This window comes from Thermobia domestica, chromosome 11, assembly GCF_964235325.1.
Source record: "Thermobia domestica chromosome 11, izTheDome1.hap1.1, whole genome shotgun sequence".
Lineage (NCBI taxonomy): Eukaryota > Metazoa > Arthropoda > Insecta > Zygentoma > Lepismatidae > Thermobia > Thermobia domestica.
In genome coordinates this window covers 111,098,179-111,114,109 of record NC_137464.1, presented here as the reverse complement: position 1 = coordinate 111,114,109, position 15,931 = coordinate 111,098,179, and positions in this window count along the sequence as shown.

The window sequence follows — 15,931 nt, the reverse complement described above, 5'->3', positions numbered from 1 at the left end:
CTTCTAGAACTCGAGATGTAGGGGTTTGTCTGATTGGCTAAATTAAGACGTCAATGATTTATCCTTCAACAACCAAGCTTTTTATGATCGTTTCCGTGGGGAAGTCAGGAGAACACGTGCCTAGTAATCGTAATATTGATAGTTTGCGTCCACCCCGGGTATTTGTTTTGTGTTTTTTTTGATTCAGCTAAATATAAACAAATCACACATATAGGCATTTTGACATATTTTGGGAGAGTAATTTTGTGGTTCGTTGGCGTTTCATCGCGTCTCTGCTGCTGGTGGTAAAGTTTCCAAATGGAACTTGGGCCACCACGGATCGTCGCTGCGGGGCCACCAATTTCTGGCGAGAGGTCAATAGTTGACCATCTGTAGTCCACCGACGCTTACAGCTTAGAGTAATGAACGATGTCTTTGCCTTGTAGAGTTCATGACTACCGACGTCGGCAGTCAACTAGCTTTTAGTATTCCTTTACTAACCATCTATTGTTCATGTTTGTACACGGTGTTGTCATAATAATAATAATAATAATAATAATAATAATAATAATAATAATAATAATAATAATAATAATAATTATTATTATTATTATTATTATTATTATTATTATTATTATTATTATTATTATTATTATTATTATTATTATTATTATTTGTAGTAATAGTAGTATAATTGATGATAGAATAATTATTGTCTATGTATTGTCTAGGTAGGACTACACACAGGATTTGGCTCGTTTTGGTTCGACTTGACTCTAATCCGAGTCGAGTTGGAAGATATTTTTCGCGCCGAGTCCAAGAGTAGACCTGGAAGATGTCTGTTTCGAGTCGAGTCGAGTTTCAAAGGAAAGTCGTTCGTGCCCATCCCTACTAATGAGAGCTTAATCGGAGTTAAGCGAAATTGAAAGTCTCACTATTTATCTAAGCGACCCCGAAAACTATGAATCTAATATCGATCATTTTCTAGCAATCTTTTATATGTATCCCCCTCCCATTCACCATAGGTAACCCGACAGCAATCTTTTTGAAACTATAAGAAATGTGGTTAAAATTACTCTAGACCAGTGGTTCTCAATCTAATTCCTATCACGATCCCCTTTTATCACACGCTCTTGCCAGCGACCCTTTTATAATTTGTTTTATAATAAGCTTGTGTGAGATTTTTAACATACCTATTTCTATAATGGTAGAATCCATTTTTTTGTTTATAGTGAACAGTGCCATGGAAAATCAGTGCCCGGGGCGAGAGTATAGTACGATGTCACCGTATATATGAGTGACGTCGACAGACTAGCTACGAAGCGCCACCATGGTTGGCACGAAGCTCAATAACATTTTCAAAATAAACCCTACCTTTCCTTAATTTTAAGCACATTTTATTACGTTTTTCCTTCTATTTTACACATGTGCACATGTACTTTCCTAACATGAGTAACACACTTCCTCCGAAATGTGTGGCCCCTTTTTTCGGCGCCCGGCACTGACAGTGGATACAGTAACTGTAATATCTATATTCCCAATGTCGAAGGTGCTGGTTCAAGATGGATGTTAAACTCCTTCATTGAAGAGGCCATTAACGTATCCGATCTAAGCCCACAACTTCTTGACCAAATAATAGAATGATCATGCGACAAGTCTTTGCAACTGTAACGAGGACTTGGACTTTTTTGTAACGAAGACTTGGACAAGTTCTGCCTGATGAGGAGAGAAGAATATCCTGGTCTGGGGATTGCTGCTTTAAAAGTAATAATTCCATTTGCTATATCGTACTTGTGCGAAAGTGTGTTTTTTTATGGTAAACATTAAAACAAAGATAAGAAATCGCTTATCAGTTGAAAATGGTTTGATAATGTTCGTCATGAAGATTGAACCGGACATTGCTGCACTAGTGAAATTACACCATGCTTAGGTATCTCATTAGGTTTTAATTTTAATTGTATTTCAATGTGCAGGTTTTGTTGCATGTGTATTTTTCTAGTATTTCTATATACAGTTCTCATTAGTTTTATATCATACCTCTTTGATTTAAATTCATTTTTAAACAACTCTACTAACTAACTAACTCTATGGCCTATGGAACCCGGAGGTTCAATGCCGCGTTCACAAAAGCTCTACACTGACTTCTATCCTTAGCCAATTGGATCCAGTTTCTACTTTGTATTCTTATCTCAGCGAGATCCATCTTAATATTGTCCTCCCATCTGCGCCTAGGTCTTCCTAATGGTCGTTTTCCGATTGGTCTTCCAGTCAAGATTTTGAAAGCGTTTCTACTTTCTTCCATTCTAGCTACATGACCTGCCCACCTAAGCCTTCTAGACTTGACGACCCTAACAATGTTGGGTAAACCGTATAAATTATGTAGTTCCTCGTTATGAAGTTTCCGCCATTCCCCATTCCCGTTCCTCTTGGGTCCGAATATTCGTCTAAGGATCTTGTTCTCAAATACTTTCAGTCTATGTTCTTCCCTCAGAGTAAGCGACCATGTTTCGCAACCATACAGAACAACAGGCATGATTATCGTTTTGTATATTTTAAGCTTCAAATTTCTCGACAGAATTCGCGACGACAAGAGACTTTGAACCGAATAGTAACACGAATTCTACACCCTTTGAAAATGTTCAGTAGACTTATTTTTTATTGTTCTTTACAGTGTGTATAAAAAATAAAAGTATGCTTATCAGAACAAAATTAAAAATAATATTTAAAAATAATTTCTGGTATTAGATTCTAACTATATTTATCTCTTCCGCCTATTTTCGCGATCCCCTAGGGGCCGCGACTCCCAGGTTGAGATACCCTGCTCTAGGCATACATGAGTTATGTTGGAACATACATACATACACTTTTATGTGTATAAATCCAGATAAGAGAGAGTTGAGAGAGAGCGATTAAGGAATTGCCGCTTTACTTTTGCGATTCGCGAATTTCTTGCGTGACAGTTTGGGGCTAGCTAGTTTTTTGTCTTGGACCACGATCCGATTTTCGATATGCTCTACCTAAATGCTGTAATGCGAATATTGAGAAGTTATCTGCGATGAAAGTAGCTGCAAATAAATACATTACATAACTTATTTATTGCTATTACACGATTTTTTAAATTTGTATTCAATATTCACACATAACACACCGACGTTCTGTCAATACCTCAGATGTTATATTTTAAAGATAAGAATTACTTATGTCGTGAAATGATATGAATATATATATTCAACTGATATATACAACTGATGATATGAATATATATATTCAACTGATATATACAACTGATGAATTGTAATGTAACTATTTTACATAATTTTCATGCATTGAGGAAAGTAGAATATCATAAAAGAATTTCACCTGAACGGGTATCGAACTCACGATTTAAGCGCTCGGTGGTGTACCACTGAGCTAACATGACCGCTTTTCGGAAGCTGCTTCTGAAATATAACTGAGCTCATACGTAAATGCTCTTTTCCGTATGGAAATCACAATGACGAAACAAGAGTGTGAATACATAGTCTCGAAATATTGTATCATTAAGTATTTCAATGTTACTTTTTTCTACACTTAATACCATTTCAACATGTCTTATTATATTTAACAGAAGGAAAAACATATCTGTACATCGTTTCCCGATTACTAAGGTTGGCTTTGGAGGTTCGAACCAGCAGCTTTAGTTTACTGTTTTCCGAAGATACCCGAAGTTGGACTTCGAAAGTGTTTGTCTCAAAACAGCTATCATCATATCGCTCAATCTGTTTGGTATATGGTATATGTTTTTATACGTGTAAAGTCAGTATAACAATTCATTCTTTAAACAGCTTTTCGTATGTATTAATATTTCTTTATAAAAACTGTTTTTAATATTATTATTACGGCGCACCATTTTCAGATTTCTTTCGCGAGTCGTTGACCAAGTCGTTCCCCACCAGCGTTGCCAGACTCACAGCTCGGAATTATTCCAAAACCTGATCGAACTTATGCTAGATTCGGTCAAATTATGCTAGATCCTCATAATTACTAATTCAGGAGTTTAAAAAAACGAAGTTGAGATACGATAACGTAACTTAAAATACACAGAGAGCAAGAATGCATGGATAGAACTCAATACTTCACGCACCAAAATTTTAACTCAACTAAATTAATGCAGTCGTTGCCAGATTCAATGGCGTATATATCGTATAAATGAATGCAAAGTTTTTGTTTACATATTTTGAAAGAAAATTACTTCGCAGCATAAGCGGAGTTGGGAATTGTCTGCTGGGGGGGGGGGGCAGATTTTTGGTCGGTCTCGGAGCTGTCATTTCAGGAATAAATATGATCATGAAGTCAGAAATAAAGATGGTGAAGTTGTCAAAAAGTTGGGGGGAGAATGGCCCCCATAGCTCCGCCCATGCGTCGGAGTTAAAGGATTAGAAAACCCTGGGTGGAGCCACAAAAAAGCCCAAAGACGTTTCGAACTTACTTCGAAAAATAAGACTGCCTGTATGGTTTACCGACTGTATGAATCAATGGAAGAGGATACATTTCTGCCGTTCTTTTTCTTCCCACGACCAACTTCTTTCTCATCTCCAGGTTTTACGGCTTTTTGATAAACTTGCTGAAATTGTGCTAGATTTGGGCAGGATGCTAAAAGCAAAATGCTAGATGCTAGAGACATGCAAATTATGCTAGATCTAGCATCATTATGCTAGATCTGGCAACGCTGTTTTCCACAATAGGCGTGTCGTGCAAGTAACCAATCACACGTCAGGTACTAGCTTTTACCTATTGCTTCCTTCTCACAGCTCAGAACATTGATAACTATGGATAGACGTACAGCAGTAATTACTTTATGGAGTTGGAAGGTTATTCTGCAACTGCAGCTAGCAAACGAGTAGGTGTCCCGGCCTCTACAGGAAGGCGATGGATTCGGAAATATGGTGCTACACGTCAGACTGGTAATTTACGATCTCCTGGTCGTCCGCATGTGTCAACCGAAGCCCATGATGCGAGATTAGTAAACGAAGCCCGGTTAGACCCACTAAGGACGTCTAGACAGCTAAGGGAAGTTTCTCTCTTTCCTGGTAGTAAGCATACAGTGATTCAGGAATGGTTCGCAGGGCACCCTGAGATTGATTTAATCGACTGGCCGCTCGTGGAGCAGACCTCAATCTCATGCAAAATATGTGGGCAGAAGTGAAGCGTACTCTAAGGAAAAGTTGGCCTGAGGCAGATCCACCAAGAACTCAGGATGACCTGTGGCATCTTGTTTCCGAAGCATGGCTGGAGGTAGGGGAAGGAGATAGATTTGTCACCCATGTAATAGATTCCATGCCCAGAAGAATGGAGCGTGTAATAAATTCAGAAGGGTCTTGGACACAATATTAATGTCCCCGCCTTAACTCCCGAAAACAGCCCTTTTCAGGGCTACCTAAACGCTTCTGAAAATATTTCTAGAAGTAAACCACTCCTTGTATCCGATTTCTGTGCAATCCTACCAACAAAAGAATGATAATTAGCTGTAGGCTTTGAACTCAAGACCTCTTTATTGGCAAGTCCGTACTCTACCAGTGAGCTAACATGAACACGCAAACCCAATCTGAAGAAACACGATTTTCAATTTCTGGTATTCGATGACAATGGGTGATATCAATAAAAATAAGTAACTACTCCTGAGAAGTCCTGCTCGAGAATCGGAGTAACTACAGCTGGAGTAATCTCCTCCCTCAATTTCGTATCAATAAAACAAGCCACTACTCAGGTCTAGTCTGCTCCAGATTTATGAACGTTTACTCGCGCTTCCTCTGCACGTAGCACTGAGTCGTATCAATAAAAGAAGTGATTACTCATTTCTCCCATTCATCGCGCAGTCATTTCGTTGTTTTTAATCTATGGCGTGTATCTTAAAAGCCATGGAAGGGGCAAGTAGCTACGATAGCTTCAATCAAAGTGCATTTGTGGATATTGTAAAAGAGTTTCCAGTGGTACTTTCAAAGTCACAGCTACCAGAAAGTAAACGAAGGAAAGCCGAAACTTTGAAGGTAATTACAGTGAAATGCACCGAAATATCAAATAAATCTACGACTGAGACACAAATTCAAAAGAGAATCTTTAATATTCGAGCGAGAATAAAAGAAAAATAAAAAAGAAGAAAAAAAATTTTAAAAAACGGGATAGAAGAAAGTAATACTAAAACCATGGGAATGAACCTATTTGAGCTGATGGATGTTGATTGGAATCCAGCAATATCAAGATTAACACGACAAGCGCATATCACGTGTTATCCAAGGTCTTTGTAGATTGTTTGGCTTTAAGAACGAAATCAGACACTTGGCTCCTTTGTTTTCTTTTTTAAAAAGTCCAGCCACCCACGTCATAAATCACGTCCATATGATTGCGTTTTCCACACCATACGTGTCCCCTTTCGCCTTGACATAAACTAAATACATTGTCATGTATACACCCTTTCTATCAACGTTGAGTTGAGTTGATTATTAGTTTAACGTCCTTTTCAGTAGCGTGCCTATATGAGACAGAACCCACTGATTAACGTGGAATCCAAACCACATGAGCTCCTGCCGGGAATCGAACGCGGGTCTCCTATGCCAAAGGCATGTACGCTAACCGCTTAGCCACGAAATAGCTCTTCCTATTAACGTATTACTCTCCAAAATACTAGGTTTCTTTAATGCCACTTGTGTATAGTCAAGTGCTCCGATAGCACCCGGAAATGTATATTGTTCTTGCCACTCTGCCTTTGCTGTTTGTATATTACGCACACTTCCGGAAACAATCCATTTTCAGGTAGTCATAGACAGTACTTTGAGCCATACCACAATCCCCTGACATTCCGACCTGGAATCCCGGATCACTCACGTAACGCAAGAAAACCCAGGGCACCGATTTCTCTGTAAATTTGGGGGGGGGGAGGGCATTCAGATGCAGAAGGTATATATATCAGGATTTTAAGACAAATTGCACTCTAATTATGTCAAATATTGTATATTCATAAATACAATAGGGAGCCCACATGAGTTTTGGGGAGCCCGGGCCCCCTCAGGATCGGCGCCCTTGAAGAAAACCCTCATCTTTTCATCATTACGTAGTCCATCACCCCGAATTTCGGTTGATTCTCCTTTAAAAATGTTGTGCTAATCACTACATTTTCTTTCATAAACTTATAATGCTTTTTGTAATCTCCATTTCCAACATTTCTATGCAGTTTATAAGTTTTTCTACGTAGTAAAACAATCATACACTCTGCCATATTTCGCACGGAGTCACCTATTTAGCTTGCTCCACAAATTTGGAGAAGTTACTAGCATCACAGAGGAGTCTTTGATTTTTATTGATATCAAACGCGGAGTAGTTACTCGGCTCGAGAATAGAGGTGTGGTTACTTCAAAACGGCGGGGCTTCTCCGAGGTCAGCCGAGGCGACTAGTGCTCAGTTCTCTTTTTATTGATACCAATGCGAGTAACTACTTTAAAATTGGGCGTAATGAGTAACTTCTCCGTTTTATTGATATCACCCATATGATGCTGATATACTTGGCAAATGTTGTATTCAACTTGGGATATTCCGCAACACACACACACACACACACATAAACAAAGCGAAAGAGAGAGAGAGAGAGAGAGATGAATATACAAAAGCATATTCAACGTATTCGAATGAGACTCTAAGTAACGACATTCCGTTCTAAAGAGAATTTGTGTTTCTTCCCGTGACGTTAAGGGGATCGGGAAAAGTTATGTGTCTTGAAGCAGGATACGACTTTGGATACTCTGTTTATACACTTTCTATATCCGTAGGAATATATTGTATTTCACGAATGTAAATGACATGCTGTAATGAGAATATTGATATCATTCATGAGAATATTTGTCATACATCTGTATGACAAATAGATGCAAATAAATACACTACATAACTTATTTATTGCTATTAAATGATTTTCCTAACTTGTATTTACATCCTCATATATAATACCGACCTACTGTGAAAATTATCTCAGATGTTATATTTTAAACATAATAATTACTATGTTCTGCAATTTTTATGTTATATATACACAACTTATGTATTCTAATGTAATTATTTTATATAATTTTTCATGCATTGCGGAAAATATAATTTTAAAAAAAGGATTAGCCTAGACGGGATTCGAACCCTCAACCTTATGATTTGAAATCCGACAGCTTACCAATGAACTAACACAACCTTCTAGCGATGTTTAACGGATCTCAAGATAATTATGACATTCATATCCATTACAAACGCTGTTTCTGTTCTACTTTGACTTTTATTTTAGTACTCAGGCGATAATTATGTTCTATTTCTTAACTTTGAGCATTCTTTTACATATGGAAAGATTCGTTAACGTATTTAAATGTTCCATTACGTATGGAGAGCTAAATGACAAACAAGCATGTGCTGAGATTGAAAAAAAAGGTTTCGAAATATTGTATCATTAAGTATTTCAATCAATGTTGTTTTTTTTAACACTTGGTAACAAGTCTTATTATATTTAAAAGAAGAAAAACACATCTGCAAACTTTTTCCCGATTGCAAAGGCTGGCTTGGAGGTTCGAACCTGGCTTACTTTTTCCCGAAGATACCCGAAGCTGGACTTAGAAAATTTTTGCCTCAAAACACCAATAAAGAATGCGCTCAACCTTTTTGAGACAAGGTGTACATGAACTTTTGTCTCGATCCTCAGTGAATTTAGATCATGGGGGATCCGTGGAAGAATTGCGACAATTGCAACGCTACTTGACAAATTATAAACTTACTGTATACACCAGCTTTTCCGGAGAAGATATTCTGTATGAAGGACCGGGTGGCGAAGACAAGATTCCAATCAATTTAATTGCATCAATTCTCATTATGACATCATCACGTCATTAACGTCGGTTTTTTCTACTAAGTACTACTGTGCTGCATGCCACAAAAAATATGATCATCGTATTGCACACGTCAAGAACTGTTCGGCCATGTGTGAGAAATGTTTGCAGAAACCACCATGCAGTAAAACCAATACGGAGAATCAGTGTCCAGAATGCAATCGTGAATTTTATGGTGAAACATGCTATACAAATCATCTGACTGTACCATACCATAAAGGTCAACCAATATGCAAGATGGTGAAACAGTGTTCCAAATGTCTACGCATTTATTCGTTTGTCCATACAGGGGAAAGAAAACATGATTGTACAGATTATTTTTGTAATGTGTGCCATAAACACGTTACGTCTACCCACCAATGCTACATGAAGCCTGATACGACTCAATTAAAACCTGGAGTCCCATCAGTGTTACATGCCAAGAAGGCTATGATTGTTTTCTATGATATCGAAGCCACACAGGATACTTTCTTCGATGAAGACACGTTTATTCATAAGCCCAATTTACTGGTGGCCCAACAAGTATGTTACAACTGTGTTCAAGATGAAGATATACATCATCCATGTGAAGTTTGTGGACAGCGGGAACATATTTTTCAAGATGATCCGATCAATGCCTTTCTTGCGTATTTACGTCAACCACGACCCAACATCAAACTTATTGTATCTTTGGCACATAACTTTAAGGGATATGATGGTCATTTTATTCTTAAATCTTTAGTGGAAGAACATGAATTGAAACCTACCTTGATCTTGAACGGAGCAAAAATTTTAAGCATGAAAGTGAATCACTTATCGTTTATTGACTCCTTAAATTTCATGCCAATGGCTTTAAGTAAATTATCCAAGGCATTTCATTTACCAGCGACCAAAGGATATTTTCCACACTTTTTTAATACTGCTGCAAATCAAGCGTATGTGGGAAAATTACCGGACATCCATTATTATGGTGCAGATGAAATGAAAGTGGATGAACGAGAAAAATTCATGACATGGTACAACGAACACCAGAACGATACGTTTATTTTCCAAGAAGAATTGGTGAACTATTGTGTCCAGGACGTCAACGTACTTCAAATGGCTTGTATATCTTTCATGACCACTTTTGAACAAGAAACTCACGTCAATCCTTTCCTGGAGGCTATCACTTTGGCGAGTGCGTGCAATTTAGTATTTCGACGAAATTTCTTAAAGCCCAATACTATTAGCATTCTTCCTGCACGAGGATACCGTCACAGAAACAATCAGTCACGGATTGCTTTGCAGTGGCTTGCCTACATGGAGGAAAAAGAGGGCCATCCAATTCTACATGCTGCGAGAGGAAAAGAAGTTTATGTTGCTGGTTTTCATCTGGACGGTTACTACAAAGATCCCGACACTAAAGAGGAACACGTGTATGAGCATGCCGGCTGTTTTTATCATGGCTGTCCTCTATGTGTCCCTACAGGCCGTGATCAGCCCATTTATGAGAACTCCGAAGAAACGATGAACTATCGCTACGAGAGAACACAACGTAAAATGAAGTTATTACGATCCATGGGATATAAAGTACATGAAAGGTGGGAATGTGAATTTCGTCAAGTGTTAAAATCCAATCCAGCATTGGCCTCTTCTTTAAGCACACATCCTTATACTAATAAGACACCATTAAATCCAAGAGACAGCTTCTATGGTGGTCGTGTTAATGCCATTAAATTGTACCACGTCGCAAATGAAAATGAAGGCGAAGAAATAAAATTCTTGGATATCGTTTCCCTGTATCCTTATGTGAATAAATGTGGACGGTATCCAATAGGGCATCCACGAATATATCTACAGGGAGATCCAGAAATGCCCGACATTCAAGATGTCAACGGATTAGTCAAGTTGAAGATTTTGCCTAGCAGAAATGTGTTTCATCCAGTACTGCCATTTCGCTCAAATAAGAAGTTGTTGTTTCCACTTTGTGCTGCCTGTGCCACAGCATTAAATCAAGATTCTGAATGTACACATTCGGACAGTGAACGAAGTCTAACAGGAACGTGGGTGTCCTATGAAATTCAAAAAGCCATTGAACTTGGGTATCAAGTCATTGAAATTTACGAAATTTGGGATTACGACATCACCGTATATGATCCAGAAACCAAGACTGGTGGATTATTCAGCGAATACATTAACACATTTTTGAAATCTAAGCTGGAAGCTTCTGGATGGCCTGCCAATTGCGTCACCGAAGAAGAAAAGCAGCAGTATATTCAAGTGGTACAACAACGTGAAGGCATAACTTTGGATGCAGCAAATATAATGACAAATTCAGCACGTCGTAGTCTTGCAAAACTCTGTTTGAATGCCTTCTGGGGACGACTCGCTATAAGAGACAATTTCAGCCAAACGACCATCATTAACGACCCCAAAGAACTGTATCAGAAATTAACTGCTCCAGATATAAAAGTCAACCAAATTTTACCTGTTAATGATTCGTTGTTATACCTTTATTGGCAGTATGAAGATGATGTTCCAGTACAAAATCACAATGCTAATGTTGTCCTTGGAGCATTTACAACGTGTCAAGCTCGTCTGGAACTCTACGAATATTTAGAATTGCTGCAAGAAAGAGTACTATATTTCGATACAGATTCCGTGATATTCACGCAGCGACCATCACAGCCCACAATAGAACCAGAAGTATTTCTTGGTTCAATGTCAAATGAACTGGAATCAATTGGACCAAAAGCATACATTAAAAAATTCGTGTCTGGTGGCCCAAAACAATACGCCTTGGAAATCTACGACCCCGACACGAAATCAACCAGTTATGTATGCAAAATTCGTGGGTTCACACTCAATTATACTGCAAGTCAAAAGTTAAATTTCAATAGTCTGGAGCAAATGATCATAAATCAATCGAGTGAAAAAATCTCCATTAGTACGCCGCACAAAATTTACAGAACCCACGATCATCATCTTGTCACAAAACCTGAAGAAAAGAAGTACAGTTTCAACTATAAAAAACGCCGATTAGTACCAGACACATATGAGACATTGCCCTATAGATATAAAAAAGCCAGAACAGAATAACAGCCATATTTTTCCCTAATTCCACCAACATCACTTCCCAAAGACGGGGCAAAGAATCAAGACCGTGCACGGGACATGCTTCAACGATGCACGAGCGGAGACAAACTCAGATGACATCACCTTGCAGAAACCAGTGGGAAAAAAAAAGGAATTCAGGTACGTCACATTTGCTTTTCTTTTCTCACTTCACTCTTTCTTGATCAGTTGGTTCGATGTTAATAATCTGTTTTTCTTCTTTCACAGGAAACAAAATAAATATTACCATGCATATTCATATGTTTTATTTTCTCTTTACAGAACTTGTACCTGTCACGGACACGTCTTCCTTTGAAGAAAAAGAAATTCTGTATTCTATTTCACTTGCTAAAAATAAATGTACAGAAACATGATTCTGTGTTTTATTTCACATCCTAAATCAAATTCTTTTTCCTGTACTGCGATTTTCAATTTCTTTTTTCTGAATCAGTTTACCGATAAATAAAAAATGTTTTACGGAAAAAAAATCAAACTAAATTTTTTGTTTGAGAACTTTTTTTTCCCTAAAACGGAACGAGGTGGACCACCCAAATTTATTATAATACATATTAGGGTCCTATACTATAATATCCAATGTTTAAATTGGTCAATTTCCAAAATTTAAGGGGTGGGCCAAGGTACCCTTCCCAAATTTTTCAAGGGGTGCATTAATATACCCATATATTATGAAAGGGAATTAACCCCTGTATACGCCCATATAACTATATAAGGTATTAACACCTCATCAAAGGGGATAAATTAGGTCAAAAACCTCCGAAATTTGAATTTTTGGCAATTTTTTACCCATAAAAGGGAACGACATAGACACCCAATACTAATAGAAGTACATACTATGGTCCTAGGCTACCACACCCAATTTTTAGATTTGGCAATTTTCAAAATTTAAGGGGGGTGGTCCTATGTACCCCTGCCAAAATTTAGGGGTGGGCCAAGGTACCCCTAGGTCATTGACCCCGGGCCACGTAAGCCAAAAAATGGGCGCCGGGCGCCAGGGGCGCAAAATTTTGGCGGCGGCGGGCGCCCCCTAGGTCATTGACCCCTGGCCACGTAACCCAAAAATGGGCGCCGGGGGCCCGGGGCGCAAAATTTTGGCGGCGGCGGCGGGCGCCTCGCTCCAGGGGGCGGTAAAAATGGCCTCAAGTGGGGCGATTACTACTACAGTAGACCTTGTTCTCTAAGTGGAAAGATAACTGTGATTTTTTTTTAGGTAGAATGTGATATTTTTTATTGACATGCTTACTTTATTAGATATCGTCACGATACTTGTAGAATATATTAAAGAGATACCAAAGCTTATTTTAAGATAGTTTGTGTGTGTGTGTGTGTGTGTGTGTGTGTGTGTGTGTGATAGCTGTGTTGCCAGCTACAGAAAATTTTAATTCCAGATTTTAGGTGGAAATTTTGAAAAATTCCCTTTTTGTCTCTATTATTTCCCTCTTGTTGGCTACACTGGAACAAACGTACCAGTGTCTAAAAGCCTCGTCCTTAGCCTACACAGCGCACCATAAAAAGCTTCACTCGAGTAATTAGAGAAAGTACAGTTGAGGTTCACAATAAACCATGTTCTATAAATGGCAAGATAATGGTGAATTTCTGAGGTAGAATGAGATATTTCTTTTTTAATTTCATGTTTACTTTGTTAGATATCGCCATGATACTTGCAAGATATATTCTTGGGGTACCAAGGTTTATTTTCAGATAGTTTTCGTCTGTCTGATGGCAGTGTTTCCAGCCAAAACAATTAATTCCCGTTTTTAGGTTAAAATTTCGGAAAATTTCCCTTTCCCCTCTATTATTTCCATCTTGCTGGCTATATTGAAACAAAGTTACCAATACCTGAAAGCTTCCTCTTTGGCCTACAGAACGCAGCATAAAAAGCTTCAATAGGATAATTAGAGAAGCTGTAACCCCGGCATATCTCTTGATTTTTGCTTCTGTGGCGTAAAAAGTGTCAAAATTTCATGTGTATGATGAAAGAGAATTTTTTGTTTCCCTCTTTGAATGGAAGCCAACGACTTCAGGATTTCATTGTACCTTGTCAACACACCAAAGAATTTTTTTAGGTGACTTGAATCCATATGGCAGCAGTGGTGCTAGATACAAAAAAAAATTTAAATTCGGTTATAGAATTTTTTGAAAATTTTCACTCCTGCGTTTCCCTCAATAATTTCCCACCCGTAGGCAAGACTGCAATGTAACTTACACCAAAAAATAGCCGCATCCATTTTCTAAAAAACAAGGCCTTAACCATATCAATCGAATGAATGGTTTTTGAGCAATAAGTCACTAACTGAAAATGTTGGAACACGCCAAAAATGACCTCGGTCCAAAAGGAATAATCACACAATTTTGCTAGTATATAGGTACAAAGAAACTAACGATTTGCAAGTTACGAGGGCTTCGACTCAAGTTCTGTTGATTATTTCAATAATCTGCAACATAAATCAATAAATAATAGTTACCAGAAAAAAACAGACATTTGAAAAAAACATGAAAAAGAACGATGTTTTTTTATTGAAGGAAAAACTTCACAGAAAAAAAAACGTTTTTTTACAACACTAGTTACACAGCAGTTTTTCTCCGAGACATCTTCTATTGGTTTGTCTACTACATCTAAACAATAGGCCTTATCCAGAGTCATTCTGCCGAGTGATTAGTGCCATATTAGACTTCGTCTAACATATGTTTCCTACAGTACTCAGGCCTTTAGTATGACGCTAATCATACGTCAAAACTACTCTGCATAAGGCGGAATGTATTTAAGTTTTTGATTTGCATTTATTTTTTAAATTTAATATATATATATATATATATATATATATATATATATATATATATATATATATATATATATATATATATATATATATATATATATATATATATATACGTAGTCAGGAGCACGTGCACTCCCCTTCGTTGTAAATATACAATACCTAAAGTGACAAGCTATCAGCGAAAATAGCAGCACTTTCCGAAAATTTCTGCTGTCATGTTTCCGTTTGGACTTAAAACAAAGGAAAGTTTTGCAAAATCGATAGTTTAAGTCAATTTTATAAAAGTTGAAAGAAAACAATTCACCGAGAGCAGACACTTAGCATTTCCAGGGCATTTCCTCATTCACACCACAGATGCCTAAAGACATTTAAAAAATTCCAATTCAATTCAGATTTACTGGTAGTTATTGGTGCACCCCTCTCAGAAAATACTGGAAAACCCTGTACGTAGTATACATAACATGAGTCATTTCTGATCTGCGGTATATTTTTGTATTAGATTACTATTATATATTAGTATTAGTATATATATATATATATATATATATATATATATATATATATATATATATATATATATGTATTAGATTAGTTCTTACTTACTACTACTAGTGTAGTATTTTGAATCGGATTGTTTTAGAAATATATACTCTGAAGGGACTAATCTTTATGATAGCTCTTAGTTACAATTGCTTCATGTAAGTTTTCTAAACTGTCTACAGAAGCCTCGTGTACTAAAGTACAAGGATTTGTTTATATTTTAAATGTTTTATTACCCTTTGTTCATTGCAAAATAAACTTTCAGTTATTTTACGCAATATTTACAATCTACAATACATTCTCAGTATATTCTATGAAGTATTTCCTTTTTTGTACTCTTTCCTTGGCAACTATAAGCATCTCTCAACACAGAGTAATTTAGACTGACATATTGTGTAGTTGTTTTTGCCGGCATCTGCTGGATAAATCTGTAACTTGTGTCATGGTGGTGAAAATAACAAGTTTGATGTTATATTGCTGACGGATTGAATCAAATTGAAGTGTAAGATAATGGCTTATTAGGCGACAAAGAGATTCATGCTATTCTTAATGAAAGTGGCTGTGCTTTACATCGAAGTATAAAGAGTTATGTGTCAGATTATGCAGAAGAAGATATTGAAAAGCATAGTGACGAAAGTGTTGGAATATGTA